The 24,686-nt window shown below is 40.9% G+C and overlaps 1 long non-coding RNA gene across 1 annotated transcript in view; it reads right to left on the reverse strand.

Annotated features, from left to right (window-relative positions):
- Positions 1 to 13,843: 13,843 nt before the first annotated feature.
- LOC136155434 (uncharacterized) overlaps positions 13,844 to 24,686 on the reverse strand; it is a 30,785-nt gene continuing 19,942 nt past the window's right edge. Inside the window, exons 3-5 of the long non-coding RNA XR_010660820.1 lie at positions 22,794 to 23,090; positions 20,819 to 20,949; positions 13,844 to 13,939 (exon numbers count right to left, since the gene is read on the reverse strand). This is a non-coding gene — a long non-coding RNA (uncharacterized lncRNA). The remainder of the gene's footprint in view (positions 13,940 to 20,818; positions 20,950 to 22,793; positions 23,091 to 24,686) is intronic.

The following is a 24,686-nucleotide window of genomic DNA, read 5'->3' on the forward strand; positions in this document are numbered from 1 at the left end:
TACCCTGAGTGGTCAGGATGTCAGTCTCAGGGAAGAAGAGTTCCCACCAGTTGCAGGAAGGGGGACCCCTTCTAGGGCCCGTAACTGAGCTCTTATAAATGAATTGTCGGAGGAGACACATGTGCTGAGAAAGCAAGAGATCTCATTGGAAAGAGCACCGGGGTGGAGGGCAGGAGGGTAAGGGAACCCAGGAGAACTGCTGTCTTCTGGAAAACAAGGACATTGCTCTTGGACAAAGGGGGAAAAGGACTGAACACTGGTCTTTTTAACTTTAATTCCTCTGTAGTTAAGAAGTTGCATTATGATTCCAATAAAAAGTTGTCTTTCTTTTAACTCACTGTTACCCATTTTTGTTGCTAATTAGAAGAAGAAAAAAAGAGAAAAAAGGAAGAGGCTTAATTTAGAGAAGGAAACTGAAACGTACCCACTTTTCTTACCCTACCTTTCTTATGTAGGGGGGCCTGTAGCGCCCTAGTAGGGTTGTAAAGAAGAAACCTAAAGCCTACCCACTTTCCTCACCCTACCTATCTTATGCAGGGGGCCCTGCAGCACCCTAGTGGGGTCCTAGCCGTCCTGAAAACTGAACAATGGGGGGGGGGGGCTTACCTTCGGGTTCCCTGTTCGTGGTGCCACTTGCCGGGATCCAGCCTCGACATGATCCAGGGGGTACCCTCAGGATGAACGGCGTCGGCGAGAGAGAGAGAGAGACGTGAGACTAGCCTTGATAGGCCCAAGTCTGTGTTTTACTTTCTGACAACCGGTTTTATACCCTTTCACAGAATGTTTTTAAGGTACAAGATGTTTACTCATGATTTCACAGGATTAGCATTACATCATTTTGAATTTTAGGAAAAGCAGGATTTTTTTGCTTTCTAATTCTATAGTAATTTTTAGCACATGATCTTCTGGCCTTGAGGCTATTAACATTTTATGCAGGTCAAGTGATTGTAAACCTATTTTCCGATTTTATGGTGACCTTAACTGAAAGGTAACAGGGTCATAGGGAAACAGTACAGAGTAGAATTATATTCTTGTTAATACAAAAATTAATCTTACTGCAAAAGTTGTCAGTTGCGTTTATCTAAGAAGTTTACCCCATACAGACTCTGCGGCTTCAGTGAGGCAACTTCTGCCTAGTATTCCTGGCTAACAATTAACAACCGTCTCATTGGTACCACACTAGGGCTAAGTTCTTATTTGTCTAGATCTTTAACTATATTAACAATGGTTTTTATAACACAACCTTAGCACATTAAAGGCAAAAATACAGCAAGCAAAACACAGCAAGCAAATCACAACCCAATAACCACCTATAGAATAATTTTCTTATGTTTTCTAATAGGACTCCTTTACCCCTTAAAAGGGCTCTATGTCTATTAGGGCTTTTATATAATCAGGTTCGTCATGCTATTTTATGATTAGGATATTATAAGCAATCATGCATATTAGTACCAAGCGCATAAATGCATTTGGCTAACAAAACTACCAGCAGAGGTGTTTGAATTAAAACACTCCTTTCACCCTGAATAATCTCATAAAAAACTACCACCTGGGAAACTTATTGATTAAAGTTCTAAATTGATTCTTATTTGGGAAGAGATCGGGGAAGGCCTTCCTGTCTGTGTCAGAGAAATTAGGGAGTAGTCCATTGAGGCAGGCATCAGAAAGACAGATATCATCTTTAAGGTTAGAGCCGGGGGCAGCTTTTCAAAATCCCTGAAAACCTGATCTGCCTTGCCTGTCAGGCTTTCTCCTCGTGACCTTGTCATGGGTGGGATCTTGTGAACTAGCCTTTTCGAAAACCCCTGAAAACCTGATTCGTCTTGCCCATCAGGTTTTCTCCCTCATGGCCTTGTTAGGGGTAGGGTTTCGTGAGCTGACTTTTTCGAAACCCCTGAAAACCTGATTCGCCTTGCCTGTCAGGATTTCTCCCCTATGGCCTTTTTAGGGGTAGGGTCTCATGTGTTGGCTCCCGGCAACAGGCGGTGCTGCTGGGCTTGCCCAGGAGCTGCCTGACAGACTCTGGCTCACCCGAGCTCTCTGACGGTGCAGGGGGCAGGAACAGACGTGTGCATGTGGTTCTGCCTTGGCCTGGGAGTGTGGAGCCCCTCGCTGGCCCCCAGGCTCAGGGGCAAGGACCCTGAGAGAGGACCACCCTGAGGCGTTTTTTCTTAATAGAAAAATACTGCAAAAATTGTTTAAAGTATCTAGAAATATAGGCAGGGCCAGTGTCTGTTTTAACAGAACTAGGAGTTTATGGTGGAGGTTTCTGTATCTAGGAATACAAAAACTCAATATTTAGAATCAGAGACTATATTAATGGGGTAAGGATATAGGCAAATAACTTGAATAAGAGCATATAATTTATTTCATTGAGCAGAATGAAATTTAGTGTAAAAGACTTGTATTTTTCAACAGACCAGAAAGAAGCTTCGGCGTTTTTTAGTCCCATTTATATAAAAAAACCTCAGCTTGTGGTATAGGCTGTGAGTTGATAATGCGAGAAATAATAAATCTAGTGTTTTTGAAGAAATTTCACAGCTTACCAGAAGGATCATGATATGAAATTTTTCTACAGTATTTTAGAAAAGTTATTTGGAAACCAGTATATGTTGGTAATGTGTTCTCAAATCGAGACTTATTCGTAATAAGGTTTTATTAAAGTATAAAGGAGATAGAGAAAGCCTCTGACATAGGCATCAGAAGGGGGCGGAAAGAGTGTCCCCCTGCTAGTCTTTGGCCAGATGTCATATAACTACCAGCAGTCTGTTAATTAGAGAAAGGAAATGTCTCAAAACTGAAGAGAATAGCACCAGGCCCCTCACCTACAACATGTACTCTGCGAAAACCTAAGCACCGGGTGAGTTGTCTCCGGCCACAAAATGATTGACATGAATCTTGAAGAAAGGCAGGTTTTCTAGCAAATACACTTTCATTCACATAACTTAAGAGAACATTTGCATGAGTAAACATACCAGTTTGTCAAGTCTGAATATGAGTCTTAGGCAGAACCAACTTGAAGACAGAGTCTGGGGTAAATGTATAGCACATTAACACAGTATTTTAAGAGAAACCTCTTTGCAAATTCATATAGAGAAGAAGAAAAATTATACATATATATATACACACTTACTACAACTGACTTCCAGTTAGCTGTGGTAGAACAGGAAAAAGAATATCCAACTCTGTATTCTTAACATTATGAAAATATTATTCGTTTTATTGTTTACAGTCATCCAATTCTAACTTTCTGAAGTAAGCATTCAGAAAAATAAAAAAACTGTCTAACTACTAGGCGGTCTCCCATCCAAGTACTAACCAGGCCCGAACCTGCTCAGCTTCCCAGATCAGAGGAGACAGGGCACGTTCAGGGTGGTATGTCCTTAGACCGAGGCAGCTGCCAGGCGCCCTAAGAGCTCTGCATTGCACCTCCCTTTTTGTTCTGACCTGCTGGTCGGGCCTTGAACCGCAGCTCTCCACGGGGGGCGCGCGCTGCACTTGAGCCAGCCGCACGACCCGTGACTGGACTCCGGCCGGCCAGGCCCTGCAGCTCGGAGAGCAGCCGACACCGCCCCAGCCCCGCACACCGCCACCCCCAGCCAGCACCCGCCTGGCCCGGCCCGGGGCGCTTCTGGGAACCTGAGCGGCCTTGCGAGCCTGCGGGAGCTGGGTGGGGCAGCGAGCGGCGCCGCACCGCTCCCCCCCCCACCGCCCCCCACCATCCCGTTTGCTACTCAGGGTTCACGTGGCTCCGGAGGTGTGTCGCTTTGGCCCGGGGCCGCGGTCCTCGGAGCCTCCTGCGGGACACCTTTTCGGGATGGGTAGAAGCATTTCCCACTACAGACAAAAGAGCCCACACAGTGGCCCAAATCCTCCTCACAGAAATTATCCCCAGGTTTGGCCTGCCTTCATCCCTACAGTCTGATAATGGCCCAGAATTTACATCCAAGGGCACCCAACAACTTCCTCAATTCTTACAGACACCCTGGAAATTTCACATTCCATACCCTCCCCGGTCCTCAGGAAAGGTAGAAAGGATGAGTAGAACAATCAAAAAAACCCTTACCAAACTAACCCTCGAGGTACATCTGAATTGGAGTAAACTTTTACCAATTGTTTTCCTCAGAATACAGGCTTTGCCCAGAAAGCCCCTGGGGCTGAGCCCCTTTGAGGTGATGTATGGAAGGCCCATGCTCCCTCCTGGACTCCCCCCTGAGCCTCCTCCCATACCAAGCTTCCTACACTCCCCCCTCTGCTGACGCAACTCCGCAATGCCCTCTGGAAATACATCAGTCACAATCTGCCTGCCCCTGACCCCCAAGCCTCCCTGCCCCCTTTACAAATTGGGGACACGGCCTATCTGTCTGATCATCCCCAGGGTGACCTAACCCCACAGTGGCAGGGACCATTCAAAGTCATCCTCCTTGCCCCAACTGCAGCTAAACTCAAAAAGGTCGCCTCCTGGGTACACCTCTCTCGTCTAAAATGGGTCACCTCCAATCCTGCGCTGCCCTCCTTAAATGACACCTATCAGGTCTCCCGCACAGCACCCACCTCCTTAAAATTCACCCAGCGACAACCCCTGCCAACTATCGGAGAGGACACTGAATGACCTGGACTCTCTTCAACCTACAACTGCTCCTGACCCAACTACTACAAGACCTCTGGATCAGCGCCCCAACAGGAACTTCCTTCAAAGACCTGACTGCACTGGTGTCTCAACTGTGGCTCCAGGGAACCTTCTACAACCTGACTCCAGACGAAATTGATTTCTTTACTCTCATTCTCTACATCATTCTACATCCTAATGAGCACTGTTCCTCCTCAGATTCAAATCACCACCAACTTGGGGCCTTCTGCCCCTCACCCTGACTGACCTCTCCCTGTCTCTCTAACTATAGCTGCACTCCTAATCTTAATCCTTGCTGTAGGCCTAGTAACTGTCTCCCCTCAGGACTGGCCACCTATTCTTCATCTTTCCGTGGGTATCGCCTACATTGCTAGCTGGGTTCTACTCCTAGGGTGCTATTTCCTCTGTACTGTCTAACTAACAGCCCCATGACTCCCCTGCTCCTTATCCTTGCTGCACTCCCCAGCCTCCTGGCTACTCCCTGCCCCTGCTCAGACATTTATTCCTACGTACATTCCTCATGTTACAATACAGCTCCAAAACCATGCACCATGACATGAACCTCAGGGGCGGGAAGTCCAAATCCCTACTCACTGTCAAAGTACAAAAGAGAGGGAGTTTCATGAGTACCTGCCATAAGCCAAATGGAAGAAACATATGTTTCTATCCCATTACCCACTGGGGGTACTCAGACGGGGGTGGGGTACTAGATCAAAATCGGGAAAAGAAACAAGTTACAAAGAACATAATTTCCCGGTTACAGTTGACCCCTGAGCCTTACAAACACCTAGACCTCCTTTCCCAATTATGGCCTCTCCTAAAACCTACCTCTGGCAACCAACACCTTCCCCGCCTTCTCAACTCTTCCTTTCAATTCTTCCAGTACACACCACACACATCCCAGTGTTGGATATGCATGTCACTCTCTCCCTCACCACACAGAGCCATTCCCTTACCCTCAACCTGGCTGTCACAGGGCAACTGTACTTCCCCTTCCCAACAGAAAACTACACAACTCATTGGGCCAGTCTCTGACAATGTCCTTACTCTCAGCCTCTTCAAACCTAACCTGTATTGACTACTCTAGTCCCAACTGCACTGGTCTTACAAACTCCACTCCCTCCTTCTGTTCCACTTGGGTTCTCTGGAACAGCACAAATAATTGCACCAATCCAGGAATCTTCATTCTCTGTGGGACCTATGCATATTCATGCCTCTCCTTAGACCCCCGTGGACCCTGCATCTTGGTCTTCCTGACCCCAGGCCTAACATTCCTCGAAGAGGGAGAGCTAGAACAAAGAGTTTACCCCCCAAGGGGAACTTTCCCACAGAAAAAGATGAGCTGTCATCGCCCCCCCCCCCCCTCCTGGTTGGGACTGGCATAGATAGCAGCAGCCCTAAGGCACCGGGATGGGAGGCATCTCGACCTCTGCCCATTTCTATTACAAGCTGTCCCAAGAACTTAATGAAGACATGGAGCAGGTAGTAGAGTCCTTCGTTTCAATCCCAAAACAAATTAACTCATTAGCTTCTGTGGCCCTACAAAATAGGCGAGCCCTGGACCTTCTCACTGCAGAAAAGGGAGGGACCTGCCTTTTCCTAGGAGAGGACTGCTGCTATTTTGCTAATGAAACGGGGATAGTCCAGGGTCGAGTCAGAGAACTTAGAGACAGAATTGAATGCCGCAGAAAGAGTTAGAAAACCTTTACATTCCCCAAAACCTGTTCCCACAGATCCTCCCTTGGCTGCTCCCTTTCTGGGGCCATTAGTATTTATCATTCTATTCCTCTTATCTGGACCCTGTCTCTTTAATCTCTTTCAAAGGTTTCTCCAAGAACGGATTCGGGCCATCTCTTGAGATCAGGTCAAGACTGTTTTCTTCTTCTCGAGAGCCTCACCTCAAGCTCAGAAAAAAAGGAGACTGTGGGCCCTAGGACGATCCTCCATTCCAGACCCAAAACCGTCGCACCATCCGGCAGGAAGTAGCCAGAGAGATAAGGCGCCCTTCTCCCCCCCCCCCTTTTTTTTTTATGATTTCAGGGTCTGGAATGAAGGAGTCTTTTGGGCCTAGAAAAGAGAGCAACAGTCTCAAAGGCCCCTTGCTGAATCATCTAACTTTGGAGAAAACAAAGCATAATTTTAGTTCCATCCTGATGCTCCAGGCCAGTTGCATCTATCTGGGACTTATCACCCCCTGTCCGGAAACCTACCACCCCCTACACCCGCCCAGAAGACTTATCACCGTCTGCCCAACTATAGAGTGTCATTTCAACAAAAGAATACTTAAAATATCCCGCCTGATTGACGTTTCCCTTATTGCTTCCACAAACCTCCCTATAAGTATGAAGCCTCCCTGATCCCTCTCGGTGCTCAGCCTTGTCGTTAGGCCGACTGTCGCCCCTCCTTGCCTGAACAAAGGCAACCTACTTCTGTTGAGGTCGGCTCTCCTTTTCTGCCTGGCCGGAACTATGCCTTACAGATGTCACTGAGGGTGGTGCTTTCTGGAGATCTTTAGCGCAGCCATGGCCTGTATTGGAACGTCTTCCTCTTAGGGCTTTTGTTGTTTCCATTTTGAATGTCGGGGGCCCCCTTGGGTCGAATTTTCCGAGGAAAAAGTTTGTTGGATCCACCTGGGGAAATACAAGCATATCCTTTTCCCTGTAAGATTAGTTTCCCAGATTTCCATTGTTTCATTAACCCGTCTTGGTACCAAATGGGCAGGGGAAGAGACGTGTCCTTCAGTTCCTCGAAATGCCTTTCTGCCCTGGTTAAAATATTTCCCTGTGGCAGGTTTAAAAACTTTAAAATGAATAAAGCTGTATTAACAATAGTGATGGGTTGAGAAAATATCTTATGTTGGAATCTAGTAAAGTCTGCTCTGGATAAGGAAGACAGCAGTGTTCCTGTGTATTCCCCTTTCTTTAAGTTCTTTTTATTTGTAACTTTAGTGTGTGAGGTGCTCGTTCGACTATGTCTCGTGTCTGTGGATTATAAGGAACACTTATAATATGTTTAATAGAAAAAGATTGTAAAAATTGTTTAAAGTATCTAGAAATATAGGCAGGGCCAGTGTCTGTTTTAATAGAACTAGGAGTTTATGGTGGAGGTTTCTGTATCTAGTAAAACAAAAACTGAATATTTAGCACCAGAGACTTTATTAATCGGGTAAGGATATAAGCAAATAACTTGAATAAGAGCATATAATTTATTTTGTTGAGCAGAATGAAATTTAGTGTAAAAGACTTTGTATTTTTTAAGAGGCCAGAAAGAAAGAAGCTTTGGCATTTTTAGTCCCATAAGAATCACCTGGGCCACTTACTGGATTTCATTTTGTTATCTAGTGCCTAGCACAGTTTCTAGGACAGAGTTGGAAATTAATAAATGTGTACATTCCTGGTATTATAGTCTAAAACTTGCAACACTAATAGTTGCAAACTTAAATGACCCTAATGGTTGTAGAATTTTCTTGCATCTACAAAAGACAGTCCTAGCTGACTGGGCTTAGGAATTTTTCTTCATCTACTTGGGACTTCTTTCCTCCTATCCCTCACTGTCAGATCCCTTGTGCTACCTGACTGCATCTATCCACAGTCTACACACCTAGTTTCTTCTTTGGCTCCAACGCAAAGTCAGAGGCTAGGAGTGAGAAGGTAATCCCCTGTGGCTACATCCCCACAGTAACACCCCCATAGGCCCCATCCTGCTCCTCACCTGAAAGCCCCTGCCATAGCTCCTGGGATGAAATGCCCCGGGTAGCCTTCCTACCTGAAGAAGGAAGAGGAACAAATACTGAGTCTAGATTTCACTTGGAAATTCAGATGATTAATGTGGGTCAGTCCTAGTCTACAGTTCATTGGAACACAGGGACATTTAGAGAAAACATTTGTGGGAGCTTAAAACTGGATTAGTTTTCCTGTTTGTTCATTATTTTTCTCATTATTATGAGTGTTAAAAAAAACCAAAAAAACCACCCAAACTTGAAATTTCACCAATGCTGGATTGTATTGAGGAGGGGAGAACTCACAAGTGCATACTCAATTTCACAGGAACCTGGGGAGTAAGGGAAGAGAATCAAGTGGGCTAGGGCCTGTGGGGAGAAACGTGCAGCTGGGGGCCGGCGGAGACCAAGTACACACAGCCTCCCAAAATGACGGTCTCAAGGGGACAGCACTCATTCTCAGCTGTTCAGGTTCTCTGCGTCTTAAGAAACTCACAACTTTGTCACTTTTAAGATAAATGATGAATGAAAATGGTAAGGGTGGCAGAGATGCAAAGCGGGGCCTGGAATGAAAGGTAACATAAACAGCACAGAAAGCAAGGGCACAGCTACACCAAGATGGAGACTCAGTGCGTGCTTCTTGCTTGTGGCATGACTACAGCTATCCAGGTTCACATGAGATGGCTCAGCATGATGCAACTTACAAATACCACATGTGCAAAATGAACCTAGAAACCAAAGAGAAACCATCACATGAAAAATGCGGGCCACAGAGGCAGGTTCTGTAAGGTTCAGAGTATGTGAGAATACATACCGAGAGTAATCCTTCCAAAATTAATGGAATGCTTTCTAACATAAATTAGAGAATAATGCTTTTTCCATTATTGACGAGTTTCAGAGATACCAAACACACTGCTTATCATGAAAATCCAGTAAAGTACGGATGACCATGAAGATAAATGAGAATCTTAATAATAATTCATTCCTGTGTCCATCAGAGGTGACTGAGTTCAAAAATAATTACAAAGCTCCACATCATCACATCTCAAAACGATTCAAATTACCCTCCCACCAACTGTCACCCAGAGTCTACCTTGACAATATTGGCAGGAGTGGCCCATTTATTTATTTATTTTCGCCCATCTCTGGCTAAGATTTTAAAAACCCAAGTTAGGCTATAAAAGGGTAGCAGTTTCTGTCACTTAGGACATTGTCTTCTCTTGAAACCAGTCACTTGCTACAAGGAAGAAACAGATGGTAATAGAAGTTAGTGACCTTATATCCTAATTCAACAATGACAAAAAATCTTCAGGATTCTTCTATGGCATTAAGAAACATTTTTATCTTACCGAGTTCATTCATTGCATGTCTATGCTCTTCATCAAATGAAAGTTTCATTAGAACACACACAGCAGGACAGATCTGATGTTCAACAGGAGCTGGCACTGAAAAATAAAGTTGACATAAACCATAATGCTTTGTTTTCTCAAAGTAGTGATGTTTATTATACCTAAAAAATACTGAGTTTGCAGATATACTTCTCATGCATGGTAGCTTAGTGAATCAACAAGTATTTGCTGAAGAGATGAATAACTACTATACACATGGAAAGGAAAATACAGGTAAAGGGCTTTCCTTGGTTCTGTAAAAATGTTTACCCCTCACCAGCCTTTCACCAAGTCTGCTGGACTAACTCCCATGTAGGTTTATGCTATAATTCAACTAATAACTTAAAAATTATACTGGTTATTTGAAATAATAAAAACATTTTGGTATAAAACTATTTATTTATAATTTATATTTTCAAAGCTGAAAGGCACATGGCTGTATAGAAATGTATAGAGAAACCTAGTGCAACTCTAGTAGAGAAAGTTTATTATATAGACACCAGATAGTAAATAAAAATTTAAAGGAAAAGTGTCTAAGAAAATGTACTTACACATTTAGTGCTATACATAAAGTTTCAAAACTGTTACTTGAAATAAAAATTGAAAAACCAAGTCTATTTTTCAGAAGTAATAGTATTTATTCTATTTAACTTGTCTGAGAACAGGTATTAAGAGCACACAATACAAGTCATTACATAATTGTGGACAGCCAAAGAAAACAATCCAGAAAGATAATGTTCTCCCAGTAAAGCAACTTATTAATTCTCCCTAGCCCTAGGACAAACAGAAAGGACATTTCTGCTATATTCTTACTGTTGAAAATTTTTTAATTTTAAATAAATTCACCTTTATACCTAACCCTAAGAGAAATCTACTAAATCTTTATAGATCAAGTTCTCATCATCAGTCTTTCTCCTGCTCCCCCAATCAAGATACTGACTCGATAGTCCTTTGCTGTGTGTATGTCTATGTGTGGGTTCTTACCAGGTGAAAGGAGGTCTTACCTTATATACTTACTGCTTTTGGTTCTTCCTACAGGAATGAAGTAACTTATCTCCTCAAGGGTCCCAACTCCCATGATCCCTGCTCCTGGGGGAGAGGGTTTCTCCCTGAGAAAAGAGCTGGGTGGCTGATCACCCCAGCAGCTGGGGCCCCAAGGCCTGAAGACAGGCAGTGAAGTGGGAAGGACACTGGGCTGAGGGTCAGGGGGTCTGGCCTCTGGCCCTGGATCCCCCACCCACTACCTGTGAAGCCACAGGCAAGTCTTTTGGCCTCTCTGAACCTCAGTCTCTTCATCTGTAAAATGAAGATGATAATATCTTCTCTTCCTACTTCACAAGGCTGTTCTAAGGATCAAATAACAGATATAACACAGCTCTGCATCCACTGAGTAAAGCGATATGCAAATATAAGAGAACGGCTTGGTCACTCACAGCTGAAGGAACTTACGTAAAGTCACTTTCCTGAGCTTAATCTCAAGAGAAGGAGAACATAATCGCTCAAGTTCTTTCTAGATCAACTATGCTATGACTGTTTAAGTCTACTTTGATTTTCTGTTATTTTCTGGTTGTACTGTAGTGCACACAACATTTCCCTTTGCTAACTTTTTTTCCTAGGGAAATAGAGAAATTAAGCTTTAAACTATGTGAGCGGTGCAGGTGGCTAATATGAATTTCCCACTCTGATTCATAAAGACACCGTCCTAATTAAAAAACTTTTCATTTCAAAAACTTTTACATTTGCTTTGTCACATGCACCATATGGAACATACTTGGATTTTTGTCCTGGTCCATGCCTTGTTCATGGGCTTCTTGCCACTCCCAACAGGTTTCACAGTAAGCTCGTATCTGTTCCAAAAGATGAAGGACTCGGATTTCACGCCTGCCTCTCTTGTCATCAGGCTGTGAGTGAATGATGTTGTGGAGTGCTGCACTGGCCCTGGCCAGAGCCTCTTTACCGCCCCAGGAATTGCTCAACAACACAGAGTCTTTGTCATTGCCATGTAAAAGCTGGATGAGGAGAGGAAGACATCCAGACTGTCGCATGGATATACAGCTGTCTTGGGAGCTAGACATAGCTAGCAAAGTTCACGACATATCATCCTTATCATGAGTACCAAGCATTGACAACAATGAATACACCATTTCCACCTGTGGGCCAAATGAGTTTAGAAACAAAATTATGACTTTAATAGCCAAAAGCCAACACCAATGAAGTGATGAATGGGATATTAGCTGTAACTCAAACAAAAACAGAAACAAAAACAAAAATCTCTTTCCAGGATGAAGTAATGAGCGTTATTTCAAAATCCATATTGCTATAATCATTATCACCATCTTCTTTATGAGTAAATATTAGTAGTGGTAGTATATAGTCATAAGGAGACAGTAGGTTCTTGCATACCTAAACTGCTATTATCTGGATCAGTGGGTGAAAATCTGTTATCATAATGAAAGACAATCAACTGATTTTTCTCTTTCTCACATCTCCCCCACCCACCACACACACACACACCTACCAACACATACAGAGCAAGAAATGTGGTTTATCTAAAATTCTTTACACAATTAAAAATTTTACTTTTTAAAATCTACAACCATAATCAGTAAAGAGAAAATGTTTTTTAGCAATTACTATTTACTAAGTACTGGTTCTAAGCAATTGCTAACCGTCACCAGATTATAATATTGTTAAAATTATGATATCTCCCTTATACATGTAAAAGTATTTTCTCATAAAGGGATCATATAGGGATGATCCCTGATCATATAGAGATACAAAGTCAATATTCTTATTTAATTTTTTTTAAGCAGCTGGTAAGCATCATTACTCCCTTCCTGTAAATTCCAAGAATTTACTCAGAAGCAGATCAGAAATAGGAAATAGCACCCAGTCATCCTGTCCTGTGATCAACCGCATTTTTTAAAAGCAAGAGCTACTGTGTGAAAGTTGAGGCTATTATAGAAATGCATCATATCTATAAATTAGTGGTTCCAAACCAGGGGCAACTTTAGCCACCTTGAGACTCTTCTGGTAATGTCCTACTATTTGCAAGTGAGCTGTGTGACACAAGCAGGTTACCAGAGTTCTCTGAGGTCCAGCTGTCTCAGCTGCCAAACGGAGTAATTTACCTAATAGGGTTTTCTTTGTGAAGATTAACTAAAGTCACACATGTATACAGGACAGTAGCTGGCATTCAAAAATGTAGTAAGGTCTTAATATTATCATGCAAAAATCACTCCAAAAGGAAATGGTATTCAAGCTGCCAGTTTTCAAGCAATAGTACTCTTATATATTAAAGGTTTTCTTTACAGTAAAAACTACTCGTGTTGGACAGACTGGGGTGGAATTCTAATTTAATTACCATCTTTTTGGCTTTAGTATTCTCACTTAAAAGAGGGGCAAGAATAATACATTCAAAGGGTTTTGGAAAAGATCAGAGATAGTTTACGTACAAGTCTTAGCAGTTACTGGCATATTAGTGATCCCAAGTAGTAACTATTGTGAGTTACTAAAAGGATTAAGTTTTATATTAATAATATCACTGCTACTCTAAAATTCATTTCTTATATCGACATTAGTTATGTAATGCTTTTCCTCAGAGCCATTATATTACTAAAGTAAAGAAAGAGTATGTAGAATATGCTATGAAAACAAGGAAGTATTTAGATGTAATGGAAAATATACTGTTTAAAAAATAGTCCCCGTGCTCCAAATGTAGTGCTTCAAAGGAGGCAGACACAGACTGCCTGGGCAGGCGCGAGGGCCCTGGGTCAGAAAACGCTCTGTAAAGAAGGAAAGCCCAAGAAGAGCTCTGCAGGCTGGCGAGGACCCTGAGGGTCACTGTGCAGCAGGGTGGGAAGTGGAGGGCTGCACCACTGCAGCCAGGGCAGCCAGGCAGAAAGTCACGGGGAGGGGAGAGCTCAGGGGGGCGAGCCAGCTGTGGGCTGCACCTCAGGATGCTTGCAGAGACCTGGCTGTCATTTCTTTAAGAGACTGCGATGATGGAAACAAAAGAATACTTAAGCCAAAATTAAAAGAAGCATGAAGAATGTTTTAGTAGAGCACTCAGAGTTCTAGCGACAAGACTCTATAATCCGTTACCTTGGTTCCCAGATGACTGGTCAGCCTTCAAGGAGCTTAATGTGTGCTACTAGAGCTCAAAACACTGGCTGTTTCATGATCTATTCGTGTACTTGACCCCTAGAAATTAAGCAAATTATAGACAGTATAATTTAGATTATAGATAAATATAGCTAGCTTCATGCTAAGATACTCCAAATGAACTGTCTTTAGGGTAAATAGCTAAATATACCATTAAAGTGTGAACATTTATAACTGCTCAAAATGAGTATTTTTATCTATAAACTTGAGTAGAATTTAGAGAAAGACTGAAGGAGGAAAAAAAAAAACTGTTGTAAAAGACAAAGTACAATGTAGAAGAAACCAAACACTGAAGACATTCTAAGAGTAATATTCTTTCCCAAATCAAAAGGCATGAAACCATATTCAGCTAAATATACACTGGCTGGAAGAAAGCCCCATTGAGTGATGAAATGCTTCCCAAGGCCCACTAGACTTCACACTCCAGGATGTCTGGCTCTAGGTGAGTGACCACACCATCGTGGTCATCTGGGTCATGAAGGTCTTTTTTGTGCACTTCTTCTGTGTATTCTTGCCACCTCTTCTTAGCATCTTCTGCTTGTTATGTCCATACCATTTCTGTCCTTTCTTGGTGCAATGCTAGTCTGTAGGAATGTAAGTGAGTAAGACACCCCCACCCTCGCTGCATATGGAGCCTGGACAGGTTGCTCAACATGTAAACACACAGTGCCGTGACGAGCGCAGGTGTGCAGACAGGAGTGGCGGGCACTCAGCTCGGGATTGTAGAGTAAAGGGCTGTCTGACTGTGAACGACAGAGAGGTGTCTCCTTAAAAAAGAGGAGGGTCAGCCACACAGCAGCTCAGATGAGGCAGAGGCCCTAAGCACAGGTCACAAAGAATGTGTACGTGTGTGTGTGCCTGTGAGAGAGAGAGAGAGAGACACACACACAGAGAAACTGACTCACTTGGAGATTAAGAGCTTCTTCTGATTGCAATAAGGAGGATGGAGTTGAGGGACCAAGACTCAAGATAAAGAGAGCAGGTGGGAGACTTTTAAGGAAATTTTGGCAAAGGGCTGCTTTTGATCTACAGGAGGAAATGAATGACTCCTTATGCTGAAGCAAGCATACTGTCTTTAAGGATATCTAAATACTTTGACTGTTTCTGGTAGTGAGGATGTAACACAACCCGTAAGGAGCCTTGTCTTCTAGAATTCACCACCTTGTGAACTACTCCTGTGGTTAAGTGTAGGCCAGATTTTGTGTAAGGCTTTTAGCGAACAGACTGCTATAGATATGATGAGAAGTCACTTTCAAGATAAGTTTACAAAAACTGTGGCTTCCATCCTGGACACCCTCTCTTGTTCTTCTCTGAGGGATTGCCAGATACTACACTATGAACTGCTCTTTGCAGAGGCCTTGGTGGCAAGAAATGATACCACTGGCCGACAGCCTGGACATCTCAGGCCTGCTAACAGTCATATGGTGAGTTTAGAAGCAGATCCTCCCCTCATCAAATCTTGAAATGACTGTGGCCCCAGCCAACATGGCGACTGCAGCCTATGAGAGACCCTGAACCAGAGGCACTCAGCTAAGCTGCACCAGGATTCCTGACCTACAAAGACAATAAATGGTTGCTGATTTAAGCTGCTAAATTTGTCAGGCAGCAATAGATAACTAACATATTGTTTGAAACAGAAGAGAAACAAGAGGTTACATTACAAAGCAAGGAAAAACCCATGTCTACGATGAAACATGTTCTGACATTCATTTCAGTGTAGACATCAATCACCTTTAAGCTTCAGACTTAGTATCTTTCTATATAGATTCTTGATTTTGGGACACTCTCCACTCTGCTCTCCCAAACTCTCTAGCTAGAAACCTAGATGGATTTATTATAAGGAGATTCCAAGAGAACATTCCCATACCCATACTACCTATAAGCCAGAACTTGAGTCTTGAGAATCTTTCCTGGGCCTTTTTATTATGATTAAGTCTGCACCAACATCCTTCAGAGGGACCAGAGAAGCAGTAACCTGTAAGAAATGGTTATCGTTGTTCGGTCGCTAAGCCAAGTCTGACTCTCTGTGACCCCATGGACTGCAGCATGCCAAGCTGTCCTTCACTATCTCCTGGAGTTTACTCAAACTCATGTCCTTTGAGTTGGTGATGCCATCCAACAATCTCATCCTCCTTTGCCCCCTTCTCCTCTTGTGCTCAATCTTTCCCAGCATCAGGGTCTTTTTCAATGACTTGCCTCTTTGCATCAGGTGGCCAAAGTATTGGAGCTTCCGGATCAGTTCTTCCAATGAATATTCAGGGTTGATTTCATTTACTATTGACTGGTTTGATCTCCCTGTAGTCCATGGGACTCTCAAGAGTCCTCTCCAACACCACAGTTCAATTCTTCACAGTGAAGCATCAATTCTTCACTGCTCAGCCTTCTTTACAGTCCAAATCTCTCATCCGTATATGACTACTAGAAAAACCATAGCTTTGACTATATGAACCTTTGTCAGCAAAGTGACGCCTCTGCTTTTTAATATGCTGTCTAGGTTGGTCATAGCTTTTCACCCAAGGAGCAAGTGTCTTTTAATTTCATGGCTGCAGTCACCATTCGCAGTGATTTTGGAACCCAAGAAAATAACATCTGCCACTGTTCCCACTTTTCCCATCGACTTGCCATGAAATGATAAGACAGGATGCCATGATCTTCATTCTTTGAATGTTGAATATTAAGCCAGCCTTTTCACTCTCCTCTTTCACCTTCATCAAGCGGTTCTTTAGTTCCTCTTCACTTTCAGCCATTAGAGTGGTATCATCTGCATATCTGAGGTTGCTGATATTCCTTCCAACAATCCTGATTCCAGCTTGTGAGTCTCCTAGCCTGGCATTTCTCATGATGTACTCTGCATATAAGTTAAATAAGCAGGGTGACAATATACAGCCTTGATGTACTCCTTTCTAGATTTTTAACCAGTCTGTTGTTTCATGTCTGGTTCTAACTGTTGCTTCTGACCTGCATCTCCTTTTCAACACACATTAGAATCAAGCACTTCTCTATCTTCTGGTCCTCCTTTATCCACCTTTCAATATCCACTGCCATCAGAGGCACTCAAATGTGTGCCGAGGGGCCCAAGAAGGACTATGCCTGGCAGTTCAATCAGTACAGCTGGGACACAGTCAATTTCAACTACACTTGCTGGGTACAAATCCCTCTTCTATTATCTACTTGCTCACTTTAGGAAGGGACTCAAAAAACAGTATTTTTCTGAGAAAACAAAACAAAACAAAACAAAGTGACTCTAAGAAGTTCACCATAAAGGTAGCAACAGTCTCCAACTCTCTGTGAAACTGTGTAAGAGGGAGAAGAAGCAAAAGAAGCAAGCACCCTCCTCACCTTGCCTTTTTTCATACAGATGGTACACGGAAGTGGCCCAACAGTAGATGAGAAGTTTCTCTTTATTAAAGTACTACAGCTAATTCTACAACCCTTAGTGAATTAATAAAGGTAGACATTAAGTATAAATGCTGTGAATATCACAAAAAGATGTTATGTGCTTTCTGGTGGAAGACCACTATGCTACCTATGAAAGTCTCAGGCATAGAATGAGGGCCTGAGACCAAATCTGATCACATTGCTAGACCCAATACCAATTTACAGGGAATACAGAAGACAGAGAGATAGGTCAAACTTCACCATGCAGATGTTCCTAGCAAAATTCAGACTATGGAAAACTTGAGAAGACAAATAACTTTGGTTATTCAATAAATATACAGCAAAAATCTAAGAGACAAAGAAGAAATCTATAGATTAAAAGAAACTTCAAAGACACACTAACCAATCTCTGTGCATGAACTTTATCTGGCCCTTGTGTCACATAAATTTAAAAATTATGACATTTACGAAGCAACTGCAAATTTGAAATCTGATGCTACCGAGGAACTACTGTTAGTTTCTTTGGGAGTGTAATAATGGCATAATAGTTATGTATTCTAGGTGTCCTCTGGCTGCAGGACTGCTTTAGCAATTCTGGGCCTTTTGTAGTTCCATAGAAATTTTAGTATTATTTGTTCTAGTTCTGTGAAAAATGTCATAGGCATCTTGACAGGAATTGCATTAAATCTGCAGAGTGCTTTGGGACTTCAGACAATACTACCAAGCTACAGTAATCAAAACAGATTGGCATTTGTACAGAAACATGACAGATAGACACACAGACCAAAAGAACAGGATAGAGAACCCAGAAGTAAACCCACATACCTACAGTCAGTTAATCCTTGACAAAGGAGATAAGAACACACAACGGAGAAGAGACGGTCTTTTCAGCCAGTGACACTAGGAAAGCTGGACAGCTACATGTAAATCAGTGAAGTCAGCACACACCCTCACACCATAAACAAACAAGCCCCCAAAATCCCTCAAATTGTTTTAAAGACATAAGTATAAGACATGATACCATAAAACTTCTGGAAGAAAACATAGGCAAAATAGTCTCATAGTCTCAAATTATAGCAATATTTTCTTAGATCAGTCTCCCAAGGGAAAACAAATAAAAGCAAAAATAAATAAACGGGACCTAGTCAAACTTAAAAGATTTTTTTCCAGTAAAGAAAACTATCAACAAAACAGAAACACAGCCTACAGACTGGGAGAAAATATTTGATTGACAGTCAATATCCAAAATGTACAAACAGCTCATACAACTCAGTATCAAAAAAATAAAAATAAAAAATAAAAGCAACAAAAATCAAAGGATGGACAGAAGACCTAAACAGACATTCCTTCAAAAGGCATACAGATAGCCAACAAATCATGAAAAGATGCTCAACATCACTGATTACTGAGAAATTCAAATTAAAAATGGCCACCATCAAAGCAAAAAGTCTGGAGAGCATGTGGAGAAAAGGAAATCCTTCTACACTGTTAGTGGGAATATAAATTGGTACAGCCACAATGAAAACCGGTATGGAGGTTTCTTAAAAAACTAAAAATAGAGTTACCACATGATCCAGCAATCTCACTCCTGGGCATAAATCCAAAAAAGATGAAAACTCTAATCTGAAAAGATAAATGCACCCAAATGTTCACAGCAACACTATTTATATTAACCAAGACCTGGAAAGAACCCAAGTACCCATCAACAGATGATGGTTTTAAGAAGATACAATGGTTTAAGAAGTCACAAAAAAGAATGAAATACTGCCACTTGCAGCACCATGGATGGAGCTAGAGAATGCCATACTAAGTGAGGGAGTCAGACAAAGACAGACATTATATGAGATCACTTATATGTACAGTCTAAAAAATAATACAAATATATCTACACACAAAACAGAAATAGACTCACAGACACAGAAAACAAACTTACGGTTACCACAGATGACAGAGAAGGACAAATTAAAGGTATGGGATCAACAGATATAAATAATCCAAAAACTATGTATATGTTACTGAATCACTTTGCTGTAGAGCTAAAACTAACACAATAATGTAAATCAACTGTATTTTCAATTTAAAAGAAAGTATTCTTAGACACAGAAAACAAACTTATAGTTATTAAAGGGGAAATGGGAGGAGGGATAAATTAGGAGTATGGGATTAACAGATACATACACTTTGATATATATAAAATAAACAAGGATTTACTTTATAGTATGTGCATGTGTGCATGCTAAGTCGCTTCAGTCACATCCAACTCTTTGTGACCCTATGGACCATAGCCCGCCAGGCTCCTCTGTCCGTGGGATTCTCTAGGCAACAACACTGAAGTGGGTTGCCATGCCCTCGAGATCTACCCAACCCAGGGATCAAACCCGCAGCTCTTTTGTCTCCTGCACTGGCAGGCAAGTTCTTTACCACTAGCACCACCTGGGAAGCCCTAGGGAATTTTATTCAATATCTTGTAATAACCTAAAATGGAAAAGAATTGGAAAAATACAATATAACTGAATCACTTTGCTGTATACCTGAAACTAACAATGTTAGGAATCAACTACATTTCAATTAAAAAAATGTTATATTCTGTAAATACACAGTGAAGTATTTAATATTTAAGCAAAAAATGATGATGTCTGGGATCTTTTCCAAAAATAAAATCAGAGGACAAAGTATATAGGGTACCTGCAGATTACTCTATTACTCTGTTTGCCTCTGTATATATTTGAAATTTTCCATAATAACAGGCTTAAAAACATATTATTGGCAGTGGAAAAGGTTCTCCTACCATTTCATCTCTTTCCCAGTCTTGTTTGAACTTCATCACTACTTACTGGTTGTCTCACTAGAGATCTGGTTCTAAACATTAAATGGAAAAGCTGAGATCGATTCATAAATGAATTACACATAAAGTTATATACTAAGCAAGTAGGGATCTAGCCCATATAATTTATTTCTAGCTTTCTCTTTTCATTTAACATTCAAGGGAGATTAATCACAGATCAAAAATCCCTCTTTCTAGAAGGGATGTTAGTTATCCCTTCCAACCTACATATATTCATTGCTATTATCTACTATTTATTTATCAGGGACTGTGGGGATATAAAAATGAATAAAACTGGAAAGAATCTTTGTCTTTCTGGAGCTTACAATTTAGTAGGGAGAACAGAAATAACCACATAAATAAATATAAAACTGCAAATGTGGTCTTCAAGGTGAGAAGAACAAGCGAGGACAGCCTGTAATGGGATGTGAACAGTTCAAGCCTCTTGAGAGAAATCACGCTAAAGTTCAGACACACACAAACTGCTGTTAACTGAGTGAAGTGGGATGAGAAGGCACAAGAGGGAACGGGCAGATGGTGTGCAGGCTGCAGCAGAGGAAGCCGTCAAGGGGAAGTCCTGAAGGGCCAGCGTGGCAGGCGTGCTGAGAGCAAAGGGTGACAGACAGCTGGCAAGTTTAGGCAGGAGCCAGGTTATACAGGTCGTAGTAAGGCTTGTCTTTTTCTGAGAATCAATGGATGCCAACAAAGGATTTTACCAAGAGGGTGATTTACTCGTGAAAGATCATTCTGGCAGAGTGGCTGTGGGCAGGAAACCAGGTGAGGTACAATGAACTTCCTTCCCCAAGGGCACTAGGGCAGGAGCTTGATGGATCATATTACTGTGATTCTGAGAAAGTCAAAGAGATTATTTTCAGTTTTGTTAGTGTCAACTGTTTTGTCTCTGGAGCAAATAACAAAAGAAATGAACAAACCCCAAGAGTCTGACAGGTAAAGGGATTTTGGCATAACTGGATCACAGTCTCACAGACACACCTCTTATCTACATTAAGATCTGGAAGTAGCTGTAGCGTCATTAATGTGATTTTGGTTTTTGTCTTGTAAGTTTGTTATGATTTTATCGCACACTAAAGTCTTACATTTTTAAATGAAGCCTATGGTTCTTTTATGGTTTCCTACTCACTTCATGATTATAAAAACTCTATGCTCATTTCCTTAACTTTTAATATTTCTAACAGTTTTCATTTGGGGGACTTCCCTGGTGATTCAGTGATTAAGAATCTGCCTTCTAATGCAGGGGATGCGAGTTTGACCCCTGGTCTGGGAACTAAGATCCCACATACTGCAAGGCAACTAAGTCCGAGGGCCACGACTTCTGGGCCTGCACGGCGTAACAGAAGATCCCGCATGCCGCAGGGAAGAAGATCTCACATGCCACGACTAAGACACAACATAGGTAAATAAGTAAACTGTTTTTTAAAGTTTTCATCTTTGACATTAAATCTAATATATTCAGAGTTAAATTCTGATATAAGAAATGAGATAAGAATTCAATTAAAAAAATAAATATTGAGCTTATTGGCTAGGTGAGGCTTTAAAGGATATAATAATTGAAATATGACCCCAAAGTATTAATAGTGGGTCTTAATCCTAAAGCAAAAAAAAAAGATTTTTGTCAAGAAGACAGAACTTCTTTCTACATATGTGTAGGAACACATGATAATCTCAGAGAACTCCCTAAGTAGTAGACAAAGAACCCAAATGTACTATTGGAATATAATTTTTTTTTGCCCTAATTTACCATCTGTAGAGTATTATCCAGTACAATGTGGACCAGTAATATTAAAATGAAGTATATTTTTGTTTAAATGTGGTAAATTTAAATATTTAAATTAAGTATGAGACATTTTAAGCTTTAAATTTTAATGAACTAATAGAACAAATAAATAGTATCATTAAAAGTAATCTATAGGCACTAAAGGAATATTTTATATCAACAGTAAGAAAATTTCCTTAAAATCAACTTAGTTGAAACTGTATTTTAAAAAATCATTCATTTAAAACATAAAATATTGCTTGAAAAAATGTGGAGAATACAGAACACTCCAAAGAAAAATACTCATTAGGATACATTCCAATCAAACTCTAATAGAAAACTGATGGCAGCACAACAAGATAATGTTCTACATTTTAAAAAATTGTCTTCCATAATTTTGCTAAAGATGATAATAGTAAATATGACTAGGGTATTTATTTACTTTTATTTTAATGGGCATTAGAATTGTTTATTTAAATGCTAGGTTTCTATAATCCTGGAATACAACTGAAGATGAAAATATTAACTCTTTATGATTTTTTTAAAAAACACAAAAATATCTTAGAATGCCACAGAGAAAGAGCAAATCTATTCAATGCAAGCAGTAATAACTAGGTCAAATCACATATGACCAAAATGCAGCTTAGTATTTATTTTTCAAAGAAACTCTACTCACATTAATCATTTTAGGCTAAAACAGAGACACATACTTTAGAGCTATAAAATATACTTGGAAATTTGAAAGCTTCATAGTTAAATATAATAAAGAAAAATGACATAGCATTTTAGTACTGAATTCTTCTGGAGATATCCATTTAGGAAGGAAACAGGTCATGTGAGAATCATCTCACTCAGTATTTCTTTTAAAATATTTAAATAGTTAACTAGAAAAGAAATTAATAAAATAATCTATTTACCTGACCGCTACCCACAGTTGCCATGTTGATTTCTGCCACTCCTTGACCTTCATTCTGCCGTTCGGCTTCATGCTTGCTCTGAGATGACCTCTGTTAATATGGAGTTAACATCAATACATACAAAAACGGTGCATGCTTTCTCAGCCCACAGCTTTCCTTCTTTCTTGCTCTAAAGCTCTGAAGGCCTCAATGACACAGGTTCACAAAAGCACGGAGCTGCACTCCATAGCCTCCAGCGGGCTGTCAGCTGCCTGTCTCGGTCACAGCAAAGTGAAGTGTGTCCCTCGAACACTAGGGCTGCACAAGACAAAGGGTTTTCTGAGACCCACAGAAACACCATCCTCCACCAGCTGTGCTCACATCACTATCGGGGACATAACCCAACTAGAGCAAATAACTGTCTTTTCCGCAAGGTCACATGGTTCTGGTATTTAATAGAGCTGCAAATATAGCAGTTACTATAGCTTATAAATACCTTCTATGTAAGTATATTTATACTTACACACACATATATTTTTATATACATCTGCTAATAAAAGTAATATGAAACCAACAGATAAGCTCTTAGATTCTAATATGAATAAAACCAAACCCTTTTCTAATGTAACCACCATCTGTTAGGTAAAGTGAAAGGGCAAGATTATATCCAGTAAAAGCAGTAATTTCAAGACAGATTATATCTAGTACAAAGCAGTCACTTTGAAAACTATCACCACAGAATCAAAGAAAGAAAATAATCAAGTATCTTTTATAGAAACAATTACCAGTGTGCCTCCTCTAGGAACATTATAGGCAAAATTAAAAATTGTGACATAATAATGGAAAACTATGTTACAAAATGGCTTCCACTGGAATTTATTTAAACATAAAGCTTTCCTAGACCATTTAAAATGTGACTTTAAAATAATTTACATATACTATTTCCATCAATAAACAAGTGTAAGTTATACATAGGCAAAAGAGAAGTAGTCCCAATAATTCAGAAACAAGAAAAAACAGTACCTTGGGAAAGTGATACCATAAAATTCAACAAAATCATCTAAAGCAGAGAATACAAAGTCAGTGAAGAGAAAAAATGAATCAACGAGCACTAAATCTACAAAGATTTGACACTGACATCACTGAAGATGTCAATATAAAAGTAATTATTGAGTATGTGCTATGTCAGTTACTTGCAATAGGGCTGGAGAACACAGTACTGACAAACCCAGGCATCGTTCAACGCACTCTTCCAGATTTAGTCTAGTCAGGGATGCTATCAAATAATGAAAGAAACAACAGTAAAGTTAAACACTTCGACAAGCACTCTGAAAAAAGAGCACAAGTTGCTTATAAGGATATATAACAGAGGGACATCAGACATTGTGGGAGTCGGGGGAAGTGCTCTCTTAGGAAGTATTGTTTGGACTGAGATCTAAAATATAAACAGGAGTTCTAGGAAACGGGATATGGCAGAGGATGAAGGAAACAGAGACCACATGCAAAAATTTAGGGAAATAGAGACCATATGCAAAGGAGCTGTGATGGGAGAAACGTGGTTTGCTCTAGGATATCAAAGAATTACAGTGTGAAGAGTAGAACAGAGAGATGGTTAAAAAAAGGAACTTAATGATTTTGTTGAATTTTAGTGTGATTCTCAGATGGCACTCATGCCCCCACATAACCAATACTCTAAAGGAAAAAGGTGCATGTATTCTGATCGTTTAAACTCAAATTTTGAATGGTCTAAGAAGATGGGAAACACAAGAGATCAACTTGCAGACTAAATATTAAAGTAAGTGGGAGATGACAGTCCTTTACACCCAGGGAAGCACTGATGCTTGGAGACAGAGGTCAACCTGAAGGACTGCACGACAGACTGGATACAGTGAGTGGAAGAAGAGATCTGGGGTC

This window comes from Muntiacus reevesi, unplaced genomic scaffold (assembly GCF_963930625.1).
Source record: "Muntiacus reevesi unplaced genomic scaffold, mMunRee1.1 SCAFFOLD_148, whole genome shotgun sequence".
Taxonomy (NCBI): Eukaryota; Metazoa; Chordata; class Mammalia; order Artiodactyla; family Cervidae; genus Muntiacus; species Muntiacus reevesi.